The sequence below is a fragment of the Callorhinus ursinus genome, unplaced genomic scaffold, assembly GCF_003265705.2.
Source record: "Callorhinus ursinus isolate GAN/ISIS: 27379988/994484 unplaced genomic scaffold, GSC_fseal_2.0 scaffold83, whole genome shotgun sequence".
Classification (NCBI taxonomy): Eukaryota; Metazoa; Chordata; class Mammalia; order Carnivora; family Otariidae; genus Callorhinus; species Callorhinus ursinus.
The window spans coordinates 1,878,341-1,898,018 of record NW_027397145.1 but is presented as its reverse complement, the minus strand read 5'-3'; the positions used below and the strand labels follow the sequence as shown (position 1 = coordinate 1,898,018).

Genomic DNA, 19,678 nt, shown 5'->3' with positions numbered 1-19,678 from the left:
CCATATGTGGAAATCAGCAGTAACTGGTAGGGTCCTGGAATTTTTTGAGAAAGTAACAGCCTGACACACGACAGACAGACCTGGTTGTTGCAGGTGGTGGTGTGTAACGTTGGTGAAGATGTGGACCAAGGGAACAGGGTCCTCTGCTTGTGTAAAGGTCCTGAGACAGGAATGAACTTAATGTGTTTTGAGACCTCGGACCTGTATAGCTTGAACAATTTTGGGGTGGGGAGAAGGCCTCACATGAGATTGCCAGGGGACACCAGGTCATATGTTTGGATCTTATTCTAAGATCTGTAAGAAGCCATCGTAGGGAGTTTCATGATCTGATGTTTTATTATTTCTTTTTTTTAAAAAAATATTTATTTGAGAGGAAGAGAATGAGAGAGAGAGAGAGCACGGGGGGGGGGGTGGTCAGAGGGAGAAGCCGACTCTCCACTGAGCAGGGAGCCTGAGATATGGGACCCATCCGAGATGCGGGATCGATCCAGGACTCCAGGATCATGACCTGAGCCAAAGGCAGTCGCCCAACCAACTGAGCCACCCAGGCGCCCTCATGATCTGATATTTTAAAGGAAGATGGTGGGGTGGGAGTGAGGTGGTGTGGATGAAGGGAACTGTGTTTTGGGGAAATGAGACAGGTCTTAAATATGGATTGGATGTAAGGGATGTAGGCTTATCTATAATGGCTGTTTCCTCAGTGATGCACTCCCCCCCCCCCCAGTTGTATTCTGTCCCTTTCATGATGAACTCAGTCATATCTCATGACTTCAAGTTAGGGCTTTCCTTTCTGGTAGCAAACCTCTTCTCACCAGGAGGTGTACTCCTTATACTGTACCTTGTATTATTGATGTCCCTGTTTGCCTTTTCTGCTACAAAGTGGGCCTATGAGCCCCTTGATAGCCTTAGCCTTTGACCTGGTGCCTGGCCTGGAGGGCAAATTAGATACTGTTGAATGAAGGAGGAAAAAGAGTCTTTCCCTTCTGGAGTCTAGCTTGTGGGTGGAACTATGATAGATGAGGCAACGGTCAGATTATGGAGAGCCTTAAATTGAAAACCATCTCCATTCCATTCTTCTTCCTTTTCTACCTGTATCTAATCAGAGATGAAATCCTCTCCATCTGGTGTTCACATTACATTAATACCTTTTTTCTGTTTTCTCTACTGCCACTGCAGTTTAGATTATCTTATCTTTGAACTATTGAAACTACTTGTAGTTCTCTGGATAAATTGCTCTATTTTTGTTTTCTTTGGTGCCTTTTTCATATTTTTTCCTTTTCCTGGAGCTGTTCTCCTTTTTCCATACCTCTGACAAACTCATTTACTCTTTAAAACCTACCTTAGATGTCACTGCCTCTGGGTTTTCTCTTAAAACTCAGTGCTTCTTGGGTAGCTTGTACATATTCTGTGGTTGCATCTTTCACACTGTTTGGTAAATATTTTTATCTATGTCTTCTTCCCATCTGGGGGTTTCTTGGAAATGGGGCCTGGGCTTTTATTTTTGACAAAACTTTCCAAAAATTAAAGTATCATATACCTGTAGAACAGTGCTCAAATCATAAGAGTACCTGCTTAATGCTGTATTTGAGTGAAGACTATCCATATCCACTGTGTAGACCAAGAAACAGAAAATTATCAACCAGTACTCTGGGAATCCCAGGTCACCACCTGTCCCTCTTTTCTCTTCAGTTTTTAATCTGAGATTTGGGAACATATGGTTGCTCAATTAGTGTTTGCCACAGTTAGTTGAATGTTTTCCCCTCTCCGCCTCCATCTTTCAGTCTTTTACACCTAAGCAGTACTCTTGTTCATTTGAGAAACTTACTGCTATCTTCTTGCTGAACTGATCAGCCTCTTAGGTTGGTCTTCAAGACCTAAATTCTGGCTTTAAATTAATTTGTTCAACTTCATTTTCTTCTCTTCTCTTTTCTCTTCTTGAAGATTTACTACTTATTTGAGAGAGAGAAAACGTGACGGGATGGGAGGAGTGGAGGGAGAGGGAGAGGATCCTCAAGGAGACTCTGCACAGAGTCTGGTGCTGGGCGGATCTCACAACCCTGAGATCATGACCTGAGCCGAAACCAAGAGTTGCTCAATTGACTGAGCCACCCAGGTGCCCCTCAACTTCATTTTCTACTGTAAATTGTTGCTACATGTCCTCTGCACCTTCCAGGCATTCGTACTGGAGTGCCTCATCCTTCTTTTGACACAAATGCTATCCATTTGTGAAGGCTGGTTAACGTGATTTTTCCATTGAGACATTTATCTTCATTGCTGAAAGTGATCTTTAATTTACTGGAAATTCTAAAATTTGCCTCTCGCTATGACATTTTCACTCCCTGTCTTGTTTGTGTGTGTGTGTTTTGGTGGTAAAATATATAAAACAAAATTTACCATTTTAGGGGTGCCTGGGTGGCTCAGTCGTTAAGCGTCTGCCTTCGGCTCAGGTCATGATCCCAGGGTCCTGGGATCGAGCCCCACATTGGGCTCCCTGCTCAGCGGGAAGCCTGCTTCTCCCTCTCTCACTCCCCTTGCTTGTGTTCCTGCTTTCGCTGTGTCTCTGTCAAAAAAAAAAAAAAAACACCCTAAAAAGAATTTACCATTTTAACCATTTTTATGCATACACTTCAGTGGCATTGAGTACATTCATATTTTTGTTCATTCATCACCACCACCCATATCCAGAGCTTTGTTCATTTTCCAAAACTGAAACTCCGTATATATTAAACATTAACTCCCCGTTTTGCCTCCCCTCAGCCCACTGGCAACCACCATTATACTTTTTCTTTGAATTTGACTACTGTAGGCACCTCATGTAGGTGGAATAATACCGTATTTGTTCTTTTGTGACTGGTTTATTTTACTTAGCATAGTGTCTTCAAGGTTCATCTGTATTGTAGCATGTGTCAAAATTTCCTTCCTTAGGCAGAATGTTACTCTAGTATCTATTCATATGTTGATGGACACTTCGGTTGCTTCCTCTTTTCGGCTGTTAATAATGCTGTTATGAACATGTGTGTACAAGTATGTGTTTGTGTCCCTGCTTTCAATTCCTTTGGGTATGTACCCAGAAGTGGAATTTGTGGGTCATAAGGTAATTCTGTGCTTACAGTTTTTAGGAACTGCTAAACTATTTTCTACAGTAGCTGTGCCATTTTATAAATTTTTACTAGCAGTGTGTGAGGGTTCCAGTTTCTCCACATCCTTACCAACACTTGTTAATTTCTTTCTTTTTTTAAAACTGCCATCCTCATGGAAGTGAGGTGATACTTCTTTGTGGTTTTGATTTGCATTTCTCTGATTAGTGATGTTGAGCATCTTTTCTTCTGATTATTGGCCATTTGTATTTTTTCTTTGAGGAATCTCTGTTCGAGTCCTGTGGCAATTTGCTTTTTTGTTGTTCAGTTGTAGGTGTTCTTTATATGTTCTGGATTTTTATTTATTTACCCCCCTTTTTTAAAAAAAGATTTTATTCATTTGGGACAGAGAGAGAGAGCTTGAACAGAGGGAGAGGCAGAGGGGGAGGGAGAAGCAGATTCCCTGCTGAGCTGGATGCTCAAAGACAATACGGTCAATCCCAGGATCCAGAGATCGTGCATGGAGTGGAAGGCAGACGCTTAACCATCTGAGACACCCAGGTGCCTCTGTTCTGGATTTTTAAAAAATTCCAGTATAGTTAACATAAAGTGTTATAGTTTCAGCTGTACAGTGTAGTGATTCAACAATTCTGTACATTACGCAGTGCTCATCATCATAAGTGTACCCTTAATCCCATTTACTGATTTCACTCATCCCCCCACCCACCTCCCGTCTGGTAACCATCAGTTTGTTTTCTATAGTTAAGAGTCTGTTTTTTGGTTGTCTCTTTTTTTCTTTGTTTTGTTTCTTAAATTGCACATATGAGTGAAATCATATTGTATTCTTTGTCTTTCTCTGACTTCACTTAGCATTATACTTTCTAGATCTATCCATGTTGCAAATGGCAAGATTTCATTCTTTGTGATGGCTAAGTAATATTCCATTTTTTTAAAAAAAGATTCATTTGATAGAGAGCACAAGCAGGGGGAGCAGCGGGCAGAGGGAAAGGGAGAAGCCGGGTCCCCATGGAGCAGGGAGCCTGACGTGGGGCTGGATCCCAGGACGCTGGGACTGTGATCAGAGCCAAAGGCAGATGCCTAACTGACTAAGCCACCCAGGCGCCCCCAAGTAATACTCCATTGTATATATATACCACATCTTCTTTTTGCATTCATCACTTGGGCTGCTTCCATAATTTCGCTGTTGTAAATAATACTGCAGTGAACAGAAAGATGCATGTATCTTTTTGAATTAGTGTTCTCATATTCTTTGGGTAAATATCCAGTAGTGGATATACATTTTGGATATTAATCCCCCTTTAGTATATGATTTGCAAATATTTTTTCTCAAGTTCTTGGGTTGCCTTTTCATCCTGTTGATAATATCCTTTGATGGCAGGGGCGCCTGGATGGCTCAGTCTGTTAAGCGTCTGCCTTCGGCTCAGGTCGTGGTCCCAGCGTCCTGGGATCCAGCCCTGCATCGGGCTCCCTGCTCCACAGGAAGCCTGCTTCTCCCTCTCCCACTCCCCCTGCTTGTGTTCCCTCTCTTGCTGTGTCTCTCTCTGTCAAATAAATAAATAAAATCTTTAAAAAAATACATCCTTTGCACAAAAATTTTAAATTTTGATCAAGGTCAGTTTATCTGTTTTTTTTCTTTTGTTGTCTGTATAGGAAGTCATTGCCAAATTCAATGCCATAGAGCTTTTCTCCTCTTTTTTTTTTTTTTTTTTTTTTTTTTTTTACCCCCTCAGCTAACCCGTGGATACCTTGAGGGACAGGAACTAAGTTACTATTCTCGGCACTTTACCCTCCAGCACAGTGAAGCCATGGTCAAAAAGGAAAAGTAGGGAAAAAATTTTTTTAAATGTAATTTTTAAAAGGTCTTAATGAACAGTAAAGAGTTACGTTTAACATGAGTGTTTCCTGCTGTTGCTAATTTGTCATTGATTGTCTGTCTCATGAATTACGATGATAACCTGTTTTTAGAAGTCTTTAATTTTAAGAGTCCCAGCCAGAGGTTAGAGTTCGAACTTCATCTGTGTAATGAATAAGAGAATTTATAAAGGATATTTATTTTAACTTCTAATCTGATAAAATGCTAATTTATTCCTTCAGTTATGGAGTCCTGAACAGGAAATGTTTTCATCCATATTAAGTGGGTTGTCTTACAAGTAAAACTAGTGAATTAGTTCAGTATTTAAATAGCATTAAGGGCGCCTGGGTGGCTCAGATGGTTAAGCGGCTGCCTTCGGCTCAGGTCATGATCCTAGGGTCCTGGGATTGAGTCCTGCATCGGGCTCCCTGCTCCTTGGGAGCCTGCTTCTCCCTCTGCCTCTCTCTCTCTCTCTCTCTCTCTCTCTCCCCCCCCCCCTCTCCCCCCCCTCTCTGTTTCTCATGAATAAATAAATAAAATCTTTAAAAAACTGCATTAAATTGCTTGTTTACCTTCCTTTAGACTCTTCTAGATCATAAACTTTTTTGCTAGATGCTGAGCTCCTTCAGGGCAATTACTTTCTTCTGAATCTTTGACTCCTTTGACTCCTGACTTATTTCTAAACCCATAGCAGATACTCTTCAATAAATATTGGATTAGTTATAGTAGGTATACATATGCTATATATAGGATTGTGCCAGGGGGTGGAGGCATGACTTTACATCCAGTTTATTAAAGTTTTTTTGTAATAAAACTCATAGCAGCTAGAGGTAAATACTGCTAACATTTTGGTGTACATCCTCTAATCTTTTTTCTAGACATGTATATTGTCTAATTTTTATGTAAATTAGTTTTTACTTAATGGGCTCTTTTGTAATCTGTCCATTTATCATAATTTGAACATTTTCCCTATTAGTAGGATAAGATTAACCTTTATTTTATGTATCACTTAGAAAAAAGAACTGACAAACTAGGCAATGACCTCAGTTGAAAGACACATCCAGATTTTAGAGACTTAGAAATGTGAAATATGTATGCTTTAGAACTGATGACATATGATTAATTGCACAATACTAATACAGCATATTAATGATCCCTTACTATTCCATTATGTAGCTCCTTTTTTTTTTTTTTTTAAAGATTTTATTTATTTGACAGAGACAGCGAGAGAGGGAACACAAGCAGGGGGAGTGGGAGAGGGAGAAGCAGGCCTCTCGCAGAGCAGGGAGCCCAATGCAGGGCTTGATCCCAGGACCCTGGGACCATGACCCGAGCCGAAGGCAGTCGCTCAAAGACTGAGCCACCCAGGCGCCCTGTGTAGCTCCTTTTTAATCAGCCCTTTGTTAGACATTTAGTTTGCTTCCAGAGCTACTTTAATGTAGCTAAATCTTCTCCCTACCTTTTTTTTTTTTTTTTAAAGATTTTATTTATTTATTAGAGAGGGAGAGAGCAAGCACAAGCAGGGGTAGCTGCAGAGGGAGAGGGAGAAGCAGGCTCCCCATGGGGCAGGGATCCTGATGTGGGGCTCCATCCCAAGACCCTGGGATCATGACCTGAGCTGAAGACAGATGGCCTAACTGACTGAGCCACCCAGGTGCCCCATCTTCTGCCCATCCTTGATTATTTCTTTTTTTTTTTTTTTAAAGATTTTATTTATTTATTCATGATAGAGGCAGAGGCAGAGGGAGAAGCAGGCTCCCCAAGGAGCTGGGAGCCCGATGCGGGACTCGATCTCAGGATCCTGGGATCATGACCTGAGCCAAAGGCAGACGCTTAACCATCTGAGCCACCCAGGCATCCCATCCTTGATTATTTCTTAAGGATCACTTCTTAGAAGTGGAATTTCTGGGGAAAAGGTTTGCTACTCTTGAAAAATTTTTTTAGGGACCCCTATGTGGCTCTGTTGAGCATTTGCGTTTGGCTCAGGTCATGATCCTTGGGTCCTGGGATCAAGCCCCTCCCTGCTCAGCGGGTAGTCTGCTTCTCCTTCTCCCTCTGCACCCCCCTACCCCCGCTTGTGCACTCTTGCTCTCTCTCAAATAAATAAATGTTTAAAAAAACAAAAATACTTAGTTATGCTTTATCAACGTGGCTTATATGGTACATTAATTTTTAATTTTTTGAGGACCTGTCATACTTACCGTATTACTTTCCTACCAGCAGTGCACAGGGGCTCTAATTTCTCCACATCTTTGACAATACTTTTATTTTTTTTTATGGAAGCCATCATAATGAGTATGAGGTGGTATTTCATTGTAGTTTTGATTTGCATTTCCCTAATGATTGGTGATGTTGAATATCTTTTCATGTATTTATTGGACATCCCTGTATGTCTGGAGAAATGTCTACTCAAATCTTTTGCTGCACGTTGGGATGTTTGTTTTCCGGTGTTCGAGTTTTAGGAGGTCTCTGTATTTTCTGAGTATTAATCCCTTATCACATATATGACTTGCAGATATTTTCTTCCATTCTCTGGGTTGCCTTTTCACGCTGTGGATGATGTGTCCTTTGATACACAAAAGTTTTTATTTTGATGAAGTTCAATTTACTTGTGCCTTTGGTGCTGTATGCGGGAAATCATTTCCAAATCCAGTGTCATAAAACTTTTGCCCTGTGTTTTCTTCTAAGAGTTTTATAGTTTTAGTTCTTACATTTAGGTCTTTGGTCCATTTTGAGTTCATTTTTCTGTATGATAATAGGTAAGGATCTTAACTTCATTCTTTTACATGTGGATATGTAGTTTACTCTGCACCATTTGTTGAAAAGACTGTCATTCCTCATTGAATAGTCTTGACACCCTTGTTGAAAATAATTTGACTATAGGGGCGCCTGGGTGGCTCAGTAGTTAAGCGTCTGCCTTCGGCTCAGGTCATGATCCCAGGGTCCTGGGATCGAGCCCCGCATTGGGCTCCCTGCTCCGTGGGAAGCTTGCTTCTCCTTCTCCCACTCCCCCCTGCTTGTGTTCCCTCTCTCTCTGTCAAATAAATAAATAAAATCTTCAAAAAAAAATAATTTGACTATAAATGTGAGCATTTGTTTCTGGACTGTCATTCTATTCTGTTGGCCTGTATGTCTTTATGCAAGTAGCACACTGTTTTGATTACTGTAGCTTTGTATTAAGTTGATTGCAGATTAGCTTTTGAAGGTCATAATATTTTGTACATTTATATTTTGTGGTTCAGTTGTGTACATGCTGTTGTGAGAATAGAATAAATTCACTTAACTTTTATATATCTTGATTGTGGAGGTGATTACTCAGCTGTTTGAGTCTGTTAAAACTCATGGAATAGTACACCAGAGTGAATTTTACTGTGTGTGAAAAGTGATAAAATAGGTAAAAAATAATTCATCCATACTGTTTTTTGCAAGTTTGACCTTTGACATATACATAAACAAGTAATGAAAATGTAAGGCCAGGGCACCTGGGTGGCTCAGTCGTTAAGCATCTGCCTTCGGCTCAGGTCATGATCCCAGGGTCCCAGAGCCCCGCATCAGGCTCCCTGCTTGTCCGGAAGCCTGCTTCTCCCTCTCCCACTCCCCCTGCTTGTGTTCCCTCTCTTGCTATGTGTGTCTCTGTCAAATAAGTAAATGAAATCTAAAAGAAAAGAAAAGAAAATGTAAGGCCAGTTATCATTTCTGCTTTCTCAGCTCAAATCTTTTTTCCTCATGAATGACTGAAGACACACCCTTAAAGAATAGTCAAAGCATTTTGGTTATAATGTACATGTTGGAGGATTTGAGTTTTATTAGTTCCTTCTGCTTAAAAAAAAAAAAAAGTTAAAGGGGAGCCTGGGTGGCTCAGTCAGTTGGGTGTCTGCCTTGGACCTTGGGTCCTGGAATCCGACCCCTGCTCAGTGGGGAGCCTACTTCTCTCTCTTCCTCTGCCCCACCCCACTGCTTGTGCGTGCTCGTGCGCGTGCTCTCTCTCTCTGTGGGCTCCGTCTCAAATGAATAAATAAAATAATAATAAAAGAATATAAGACAGACCCATCAGGAATCTGGGAGAGCCTCCCTGAGCGGCCATTCCTAACATTCGTTCAGATGCCAGTTTGCTAGCTTCCAGACCTTGAGGGTGTTGCTGGTGCAGTGTGTTGATCAGCTCAGCCCCCCACAACGTGCGCCTGGCTTGAATGGGCCGAACAGTGTGGGGAAGTGAACAGTCTGGCTTGACTTGCCCTGTCTCATGCTGTTTGTTCACTTGCAAGAGCACTGCACTAAATTTATGCGTTATTGAAAGTTCAAAGTGTGCAGAAATAACCATGCTTCAAAATAAAACTTCAACATTGCCCTTTCTCTCTTGGAGCCTCTAAATGTTCATTATTTTCATCTTTAGGCTTTTTTTTCATAATGTCAAACTTTTTCTCCGTGTGCAAGCATGCCCCCAACTCCATTTCTAATGGAGCTTGAAATTAACATGCATTTCTATTTACTTGTTGATGCTCTGTCATCTGTCAACCCCACTTTTTGATTGTGATGTGATTTGTGCTCTTTCAGTGGCTCAAGTTTGGAGTAATGCATATAATGTAAATATGATTTGAAAGAAAACTTTGAGTGTTATTTTAAATGTTTGTAATAAAGATGGATCATTTGGGACAAGCATTATATGAGTAGTGTGATTTGGTTTTTAAATTTCCTTGTCATCTGTCCCGTGTTCCTATTGTAGTAGTGGTAGAGCAGGAATTACATTGTGGAAGTTTGTTATAATTTTATGCTGTAAAGTTTTTTTCTTTTTTCTTTTTTTAAGATTTCTAGGGCTGGGGTGCGTGGGTGGCTCAGTCATTAAGCATCTACCTTTGGCTCAGGTCATGGTCCCAGGGTCCTGGGATGGAACCTCACGTTGGGTTCCCTGCTCAGCAGGAAGCTTGCTTCTCCCTCTCCCACTACCCCTGCTTGTGTTTCCTTTCTCGCTGTGTGTCTCTCTGTCAAATAAATAAATAAAATCTTAAAAAAAAGACTTCTATGGCTTTATAAAAGAAACTGTCATTTGCTTTAAAATTTTGTAATGAATAATTTAGTCTGATTTAATCTTGGTGTTAAGTAACTGGTTTTACTCCTTAGTTGCTAATTTAAAGACTAGTTCTTTCCTGGATTGCTTAGTTTTGTCTATTGCATTTCACTGTAGCGAGCTGTAGATTTCCCTCATTTTCTTATTCTGAGATTTCATTAGTAAATATTCTCATAAATAAGTGGACCATCCAATGCATTTTGAAAATGTTTTATTGCTGTGGTTTGTTTTTTTTTTTCTTAAAGATTTTATTTGACCGAGAGAGACAGCGAGAGAGGGAACACAAGCAGTGGGAGAGGGAGAAGCAGGTTTCCCGCGGAGCAGGGAGCCCGACGTGGGGCTTGATCCCAGGACCCCGGGATCACGACCTGAGCCGAAGGTAGATGCTTAACGACTGAGCCACCCTGGAGCCCCTTGCTATGGTTTTCTGCTTAATATTTGACATTATGAATTGAAGATGTGAGTTAGAAGCCTAATTATCAGATTACATAATCCCGTACTGGTTTATTTACCAGGTAGGACTGCAGACTGTTCTTGAAACTGAAAGGGCTGTCATAACTCACGAAATGCATTCAGTGTGGCCCATTTCAAGTGACATGAGGGATAGGAGCTTTTGCTAATAGTCCTTTTACCCTGTGCAGCTCTGATACACGCTTTTCTTTCCAAGCAAAGATGCATTGTTACTATTCTCCCATGGTGTGTTGAATATTTCATTATGTTAAATATTTCAGTATTAATCTAGACTCTTAATCATGTATTGTGAAAAATGATAGCACAGTGAATAAGGCAGAAGCCGAAAGGTAAGTTACTTGTCAGTATTCATGGGATTTTTCTCTTCCTGGGGATATCAGAATTGGCAAAGGTTTCTTACAGTCATCTGTTATCATTTTCTTGCTTCCTTGGACCTGGGGTCATCATGTTCTCAGAAAAGCTGTGGTCTGACTTTGAAGTATATCTTTAGAAACCTGTCATTTTGCAGAGAAGTAGCTAAGTGAAATGTGAGGTTGATCCCTTGGGAGGAGGGAAAAACAAAACAAAACAAGGGAATGGAAGATGGCAATACTTGAGAGAAATTTAAGCTTCTTTGGGGTCATTAAGACCAGTGAAAGATGTAATGTTTTCTAGGTGTCTTTATTGAGTCAGGGTCAAAGGCAACCTTTAGTTTACTATATCTCAGTTACAGTGGGAACGGTTCACTTAAATGAAATACACATTTATTAAAAGTCTGCCTTTCAAATCAGGTGTTGGAGGAGATGTTAAGAATTTATAAGTCACCATTGTTAACCTCAGAAGTTTACAAACGAATGGGATTGTTAGCCTTAGTAGTATTACTGATAGGTAAGAATTAGCGATCTAGGGTGCCTGGGTGGCTCAGTCGTTAGGCATCTGCCTTCGGCTCAGGTCATGATCCCAGGGTCCTGGGATCGAGCCCCGCATCGGGCTTCCCCCTCTGCTTCTATCTGTGCTCACGCTCTCTCACTGTCAAATAAATAAATAAATAATCTTAAAAAAAAAATTAGCGATCTATATCTAGTTTTGCTAATTTAGAGCAGACATTTTTTAAAAAGATTTATTTATTTTAGAGAGAATTTGTGTGAGCGTGCAGGGTTGGGGAGGAGGGGCAGAGGGAGAGAGAATCTCAAACCACGCCCCCCACCCCCTGAGTGCAGAGCCCAACATGGGCCTTGATCCCAGGACCCCAAGACAGTGACCTGAGTCAAAATCAAGAGTTGGACGTTTAACCAAGTGAGCCACCCAAGCACCCAGAGAGAGACGTTTTTTATTTCTTCCACAAGTGTTAGTGTTGCTAGATGAAACCTGAAGCTGTCAAGCCAGTTGTTGATCAGTTGAAAATTATTGTGCTCAAAAAAGCCACGGTCCCTGTGCTCAAAGGGGAGCTCCCAGTTTCCTTGGAGACAGGTGCACTGACCTAGTGCTGTGTGCTAAGTGCTGTAATGGAGATGCTTGCGAAGTGCTGGAGTGACCCAGAAAAGAGAGAACAGCTCTTTCTGTGGGATTAGAGGACATTTGTGTGAGACTTGAAGGAAGATGGAAAAGTCAGGAAGGGTGCTCTGGGCAGAGAAAGGGTTTATATAAAGGTCTGGACACATGCATGTGCATTGGAGAAGTTTCACGGAGTGGATGCAGGTGATGAGTCTGTCAGGCTAGTGCCAGTTAAGTTTGTTTACAGGATTTTGGGCTTCATCCCGTTTTTGGTGGGGAAGCAGTCCCTCTTTAAGGGAGGGAGTAGACTCTACGATGAGTGAGGCTGTCTGGATAATGATTGGAAATGAGAAGACTCCTAGATATTTTAAGAAGTATTTTTTTTTTTAAGATTTTATTTATTTATTTGACAGAGAAAGCGAGAGAGCACAAGCAAGGGGAACAGCAGAGGGAGAGGGGGAAGCAGGCTCCCCGCCAAGCAGGGAGCCCGATGCGGGGCTCGATCCCAGGACCCTGAGATTATGACCTGAGCCGAAGGCAGACGCTTAACCATCTGAGCCACCCAGGCGCCCCGACTCCTAGATATTTTAAACCAGGACCCAGGCCAGAGCCCTGCGACAAGAAGGGTTAGTAGAGTGAGTTATTTACTGAGTTACAGAGGAGGGAGAGGGAAGAAGATGAAACAGGCCAGAGTTTCCTTCTAGGGCAGCTGGTTTGGTGGAACTTTGGTCAACAGAAATGGGGAAAGCCAAAGAGGGAATAGATTGGGAGGAAAATGCTTGCCTTGCTGCCTGTGGAGTTTGAGGAACTTAGCTCTTCAGTTGCTTGTGGGGAGAAGTCCTTCAGATTGGGGAAATGCTGCTCTGGCCACTTCTGGCCTTCACTATGGTCGCTATGAAGAGGTGGGGTTTGCATCTTTGTTTTTCTGGGCAGGTGGGGTTCTAGGATTTCTCAGGTAGTATTATAAACACCAAGAATGGAATGGGCCCAAAGTATTTTTTTTACTAAAGATTTTATTTATTTGACAGAAAGAGACACAGCGAGAGAGGGAACACAAGAAAAGGAAATGGGAGAGGGAGAAGCAGGTTTCCCATGGAGCACGGAGCCCGATGTAGGGCTCGATCCCAGATCATGAACTGAGCCGAAGGCAGACTGAGCCACCCAGGCGCCCCAAGGCCCAAAGTATTTTTAAGTTAGGAAAGATAAAAGACCAAACCTGTAATGCCTCTTAATTTCTTTGCTCATCTTTAAACCTAATTTTTGCCCTTTATTTATTTATTTATTTATTTATTTATTTATTTATTTATTGCCATTTAAATATTTATCTTGTTTTTCACTCATGCTTGTTTTTGGAAGGCTTTGACATTCTTTGGTGCTGTTGTCCCCTCCTATAACCTGAAACAGTTGCCTTGCCCTCTCCCTTGTACAACAGATCCTCAGTGAGGACTCCCTCGCCTTTTGGGGACTCCTGCCTAGGTGCTCCTCTTGTGCACTCATGTTCTGTAACTACTTTCTTGTCTAGACTGGGTTTTCCCCCAACTTTTTTTTCTTTGAAGATCTTCAAATGTACAGAAAAGTAGAAAGAGGAATAGAGTAAGCACTTGATTAGTCAATTCGCTTGGATTCACCAGTTGTTAACATTTTTCATATTTGCTCATTTACTCCGTATAAACTTTTTTTTTGAGGCATTTGAAAGTGAACTGCAGATACCAGGGTACTTCAGCATGTAACTCCTAAGAATAAGGACATTGCCTTTACCTAAGTACAATATCACACAAGACATTTTACATTGATAAAGTAACATAATTCCTTTTAAAGAGTGGTCCAAGAGCCATGTCGCTTCTCTCTGGGAACTTGGGAGAAATACCAACTCTGATGTCCTACCCTAGACCTGATGTGGGAAACAAAAGCAAAAGAAAAATTAAATTTCCTTACTACTTACAGTCCAATAACAAGTCCTTCAAACAGGCAGAGTGACATTCCTCTGGGAACCCAGCTGCCTTGATGTTAATACTTTGCTAAGGGCGAAAGGCACTCTTACCCTGACACCCAGGATCCTGTGAGTCTACTTGAACATACAAAAAGTCCCTTAGAGACTTACGCTATCCCTAACCCGCCCAACTTGAAAGCATATAATCAGCCCGTCCTCACGATGCCAGTGCAGCTCTTTCTGCCCACGGGTCTCCTGTCCCTGTGCTTTAATAAAACCACCTTTTTGCACTGAAGAGGTCTCAAGAATTCTTTCTTGGCCTTCGGCTTTGAACCCCATCTTTCCTACATCAGACCTGAATCAGAATTTGCCTTTAAACAGGATTTCCAGAAATACTTATCTTACGGTATAGTGCTTATTCATATTAAATTTGATCAATTGTCCCAGTGATTTTTTTTTTTTTTTAAATCCAGGAAAAAGGGGCGCCTGGGTGGCCCAGTCAGTTAGGTCAGATTAGGTCATGATCCCAGGGTCCTGGGTTTGAGCCCCATGTTCCGCTCCCTGCCCAGCAGGGAGTCTACTTCTCCCTCTCCCTCTGCCCCCTCCTCCGCTTGTGCGCACCCACGCTCTCTCCCCCCCAAATAAATAAAATCTTAAAAAAATGCAGGAATCAATAAAGATCACATACTGTGTTTGTCATATCTCTTTAGAATTTTTATTTCTGTCCCCCCCATGACACAGTTGGGAAGAGTTTAGGCCAATTTTGTAGATGCTCTGTAGTTTGGATTGGTCTGATTGTTTCCATTTTTGGCAGTACTATGCATGTGATGATGTTCCTTTCTGAGGGCATTGCAGCAGTTGTCACATTGTTCTACTGGTGGTGATGCCAAATTTAAACACTTGATTAGGTGGCATCTGCCACATTTCTCCCTTGTAAGGCACCTGTTCCTTTTGTACTGTTGGGGTAGAAGAATTTCTTCTACCCTTCAAGGTCCTTCTAGCTGGACTAAGAATCAAATTGACATGAGACAAATTAATAGAGAAAATCAAATCTAATATCGTACTTAAGGGGAATCTATACAGACATGGAAATTCTAAAGATAGGCAACGTAATGCTAATATGAGTTAAGGACCAGGGGAGGGATCTGAGGATACAAAGGGGAGAAAGACCATTAGCAGGAAGCTAAAAGGAAGTATTTGGAAAACAAAGGTTGTTTTATTAGGTAGATAAGTTTCTCAGGTAAAGAGGAATCTGTTAACAGCTGTCTTCCTAGAGGAGGCAGTTAAGGGGGAGGCAAAGAGCTTTTCCTAAATCTGCTGGGTTTTGATTGCTTTTAACTCAATGTTCATGCCAAAGTGGCCTATCTTGGGGAGACTTACCCCTGGCCCTCACAGTACTTAATTGCTGTGATGATCTGATAGGGATTTCTAATTAGTCTTTGTGTCCCTTGCACCTAGCAGGATCCCAGGATATGGTAATTGGTCAGTCAGTGAATGACAGAATGGGTAATCAAAAGTGTATACTATAGTACAAGTTTTAGAGGCAGTCACTCAGTCTGGGTAATTTCCTAATCTCAATCCAAGTTCAGGCATCTTTTCTCTTCCTCTCCAAGAAAAATACAGTTCTCTTCCTGTGGGCTTTTCCCTGCCTTTTAGTCCCATTGTTCTAAAACAAAAACCTCTTTTCCCTTTGTCTCTGTTTTCTCTGTTGACTACAGTCCAGATGCTGGTTTCATCTTATTTGCTTTTTTGACCAGAGTCTTCCAGTTTCTTAGGAAAACGGGGACTTCCTGTACATCCATAATCAGTTGTCTGTTATGAAGGCTTAGTGCAGCTTTCTCTAGAATACTCTTCCATTGTTAATGGCCTCAGCCATATGGGGTGGAAGCTAAGTAAAGGAATCTAGATATCCGGTTCATACTGTAAACAGTCACTTCCGCTGCTCTGGAGCTTTTGTTTTTTTCCTTCCCTTGATCTCTTACCTCTTCTTGCTCTGTGCTCCAGCCACATTGGCCTTCTCTTTCTGTAAGTCCTGGGAGATGCTGCCTTGTCTATGTTACGTCAGCCTGCAATGTTCTTCATGTACTTGCTCACTCTTCTTGACTTTCAGATTGCAGTTCATATGTTACCAAGATAGAAAGGCCCTTGAAAGACCCTACCTAATTCCATTACCATTATCCTGCTTAATTTTCTTCCTAGTCCTAGTATAGTCTCGTTTTCTTTATTTTAATTAATTAATTAAAGATTTTATTTATTGGGGGGGAGAGAGCGCGAGCGAGCACAGGAGCAGGGGGAAGGGCAGAGGGAGAAGCAGACTCCCCACTGAGCAGGGAGCCCGATTGGATTCAAGGCTTGATCCAGGACCTTGGAGATCTTGACCTGAGCTGAAGGCAGACAATCGACTGAACCACCCAGGCTCCCTAATCTCATTTTCTAATTTATGCCATTACTATAGTGTTGTTTCATGAAGGCAGATTTTTCTAGTTTTGTTCCATGCTGTCTGGAATAATGCCTATATGGAGAAGGCACTCAAATATTTGCTGATGGAGTGGCTAAATGGTTGACTGAATAGTTTTTTCTGTCCTTTGCTTAGTGCTTTTGGTAATCATTGCGTCTCCTATTGCTTGTGGCGTGACAGTTTTCGTTCAGCTGTTCTGTGTTTTCTCATTGTCTTTGCTGCCCTCAAAACAAGAAAAGGAACAAAATAAAAGTGATTAACTGTTTTATTATAATTAAAAATAATTGTAGAGGCGCCTGGGTGGCTCAGTCCTTGAGTCTGCCTTCAGCTCAGGTCATGATCCCTGCTGAGCGGGGAGCCCGCTTCTCCCTCTCCCTCTGCGTGCTGTTCCCCTACTTGTGCTTGCTCTCTGTCAAATAAAGTAAAAAAAAAAAAAAGTAAGATAAAAATAATGGTAATTTTTATAAAATAGTGATCATCATCATAATGATCTTTAAAAAATAATAAAGATCTAGCCAAGTGTCCTTTTTCTCATAGATTTGTATACCTAAAAGAAGAGTGACAACTACGTGTGCCATATAGATGTCTGATATAAAACGTATTTGGATATGATTAATTGATCACACAGAAATCATGGTTTATGGAATCCAGTTACTTTGCAGTAGATGGGAAACTTTTTACTCTGACTTTGGCTCTCTGTTTTGACTAAGGTTAAGCCCCCCCCCTTTTTTTGATGATGATATTGTACTTGTGTTTAGAAAGAGACTGCATTTTGGGGAAAAACAAGTTTTCTTTTTGTTTACATGAACCATCTGTGTTTTTATACCTCTTATTTTCTTACCCCTCCTTCCTCCCTCTGCCTCTGTCCTCAACCTGTTTACATTTTTGAAGAAAGTGGCAGGCTTGGTGGGAGAGAATTTAGTAAAATAGGCATGTGTCAGAGTGAGTCTTAATTATAAGGGTTACCTTTTTTTTTTGGACAGCTAGTGGGAGATTTGAGAGTTGAGATTTCAACAGCTGTGTTAACTCTGCTTAATGCAGATGAAGCCTGGCATCCTTGATACTGCATGGAGTAATCCACAATCCTGTATCTTGTGCAGTGTGACAGTTAACCGTTACTGTGGGTACTTTTAATTTTAAAATTTCCTGATTTGCATTTAAATGAACCATCTTAACATTGCATTAACTTAACCTTGCTGTTAAAAAAAAAATGGCATCAAGTAGCAAGGTAAGGATATTCTAAAGCTTTGGAGCAGACAGGTTTTAAGAATGATGTGGCTATTCTGTTGTAAATGAACATTTAATGTCTTTAGAGAAGGTATGTAAGCTCTCTGCATGAATGAGGCAGTTTGCCAACAATCAACCTCCTCGGTTCTGATAGAACTATGCTTTTATTTTCTGCTGTTGCGTCTCCATTTCTCTTTCTATCATAAAGATTGCTAGTCAAAAGCCTACATCTCTGCCCCTTTCTGAATTTAGAGCAAACTTTTGCGTAATAGCCAGGATTACTACTTATAAATAAGGTAATGAAGACTGAATAACTACAGTTTAACTTTTTATTTAGTCCCACTAAGCATGCATGATCCCTTCTGGAAAAACCTAAGGCTGCTGTAATTCATTAAGATTGGCTAGCTCTAGTAGGTTTTGTAATAGATCTTGTGAAGGAGTGCTCTGTAAATTAATTGGAAAACTAGAAACTGCCAAGAGTTTAAAAGTTATTTGTTTGGCTACTCTAAACAATACCATTAATTGTAGAGAAGCAGAAGATATGACTAAGATTAAGGCAGGGCTTCGTCTTGGTAGGCTTGTAAATATAAAATCAGTTTGCATAAATTCAGTTCAACTATGGGCGCCTGGGTGGCTCAGTTGGTTAAGCGACTGCCTTCAGCTCAGGTCATGATCCCGGAGTCCCGGGATCGAGTCCCGCATCAGGCTCCCTGCTCAGCAGTGAGTCTGCTTCTCCCTCGGACCCTCCCCTCTCATGTGCTCTCTATCTCATTCTCTTTCTCAAATAAATAAAATCTTAAAAAAAAATAAATTCAGTTCAACTAATACTGTGTCTGCTCTGCATAAAGCAGCTTACCAGCAACTTAAGGGATATAAAGAAGCATAAGCATAGTTACTATCCTTGAACTTAAAATATAGCTAGGAAGACCACAGGCTAAACCTAGGAGAAATTGCATTTAATAAATTAATTCAGAAGCTACTGAGAGATAACATAAATGACAGGAATACTAGAATTTCAGTTCTGGAAGGACTTGGAGCCTAGGATTCAATCCCTTTCATTTTAGAGATGAGAAAACAGAATCCAGAGAGGTGACATGACTTGCCCAAGGTCAAAGAGTAAGTTAGTGACAAAACTGGTACCAGAAGGCATGTTCTTTCCAGGGAACATATTCTCATTAGATTCTAAATGCTCTACTTCTACTTTCTGAAATCCTTCTTGGGTTGGCGTCACCAAAAGCATAAACTGGCTCTGTAGTATAGTTTAATAATGTTTGGCATCACTCTTGGCAGGGCCTTTGATTAAAGGTGCTGCACAAGTCAGTCTGCTTCCATCATGGTTATTGAAAGACTTGAAAACAGACTGAATGGTTTCTCAATTTTCAAGTGTCAGTATATTTCACGTTTTTCAATGTGAGTGAGTGATTGAGTCCTTTGCCTTAACACTTTTAGCAGCAGCTGGAGTCCGGTGAATTTCTATGGGGACGTTGGAGACCTCAGAGATAATACTTAACAGGATGTAGAGTTCTGGAATATAGAACTGGAAGGGACTTTAGGGGAGAACTTATTCATTGGTTGCAAAGTCTTGACCAACTGGGCAAACAGTACTCAGACGTTTTTGTTTGCCCTACGCAGTGGTAAAATATTTTGGAATGAGTTGCTAATACTAAAGTTGTGAGGCTTCACATTAAAATCTGCGTCTCTGGGTCTCTTGAAAAAAAATCCTATGATCTGCCAACCCTACATCTGTGTGATAAGAGTGCCTACCTGGAGCTAATGGGCAGCTGGGCGCATGCTTTCCCCATTTACCCGTCCTGGTCTCTCCTAATGATCTCCCTGAGAGGTCAGGTGTCAATGCAACTCATTCTTACACTTTGCCTTTTTTTTTTTCAAAGTAAAGAGAAAGGGGGATTTTTTTTGGCCCCCAAAGTTAAAAAAAAAAAAAAAAAGACCAAAAAGGGTTTTTTTTTTTTTTTTTGAGAATGTTTTTATTATCAGCAAGTGTACAAATTTTCAGAGTACTCTTGTTCTTTAAGCCAAAAAGCTAGTTTTTCTTCCAAGTTTCAGAGAAACTTTTTTTTTCTGACTTGGTCTGCTGGATCTTCAC

General features: G+C 41.0%; 1 protein-coding gene across 3 annotated transcripts in view; it reads left to right on the top strand.

Annotated features, from left to right (window-relative positions):
- CTNNA1 (catenin alpha 1) overlaps positions 1-19,678 on the top strand; it is a 317,040-nt gene that overhangs the window by 137,899 nt on the left and 159,463 nt on the right. The window contains exon 2 of one of the 3 annotated variants that reach the window (XM_073887781.1): positions 10,261-10,394. The exons of the other annotated variants lie outside the window; for them this stretch is intronic. The gene's annotated coding sequence lies outside the window, so the exon portion shown is untranslated. The remainder of the gene's footprint in view (positions 1-10,260; positions 10,395-19,678) is intronic. 3 annotated transcript variants of the gene reach the window in all.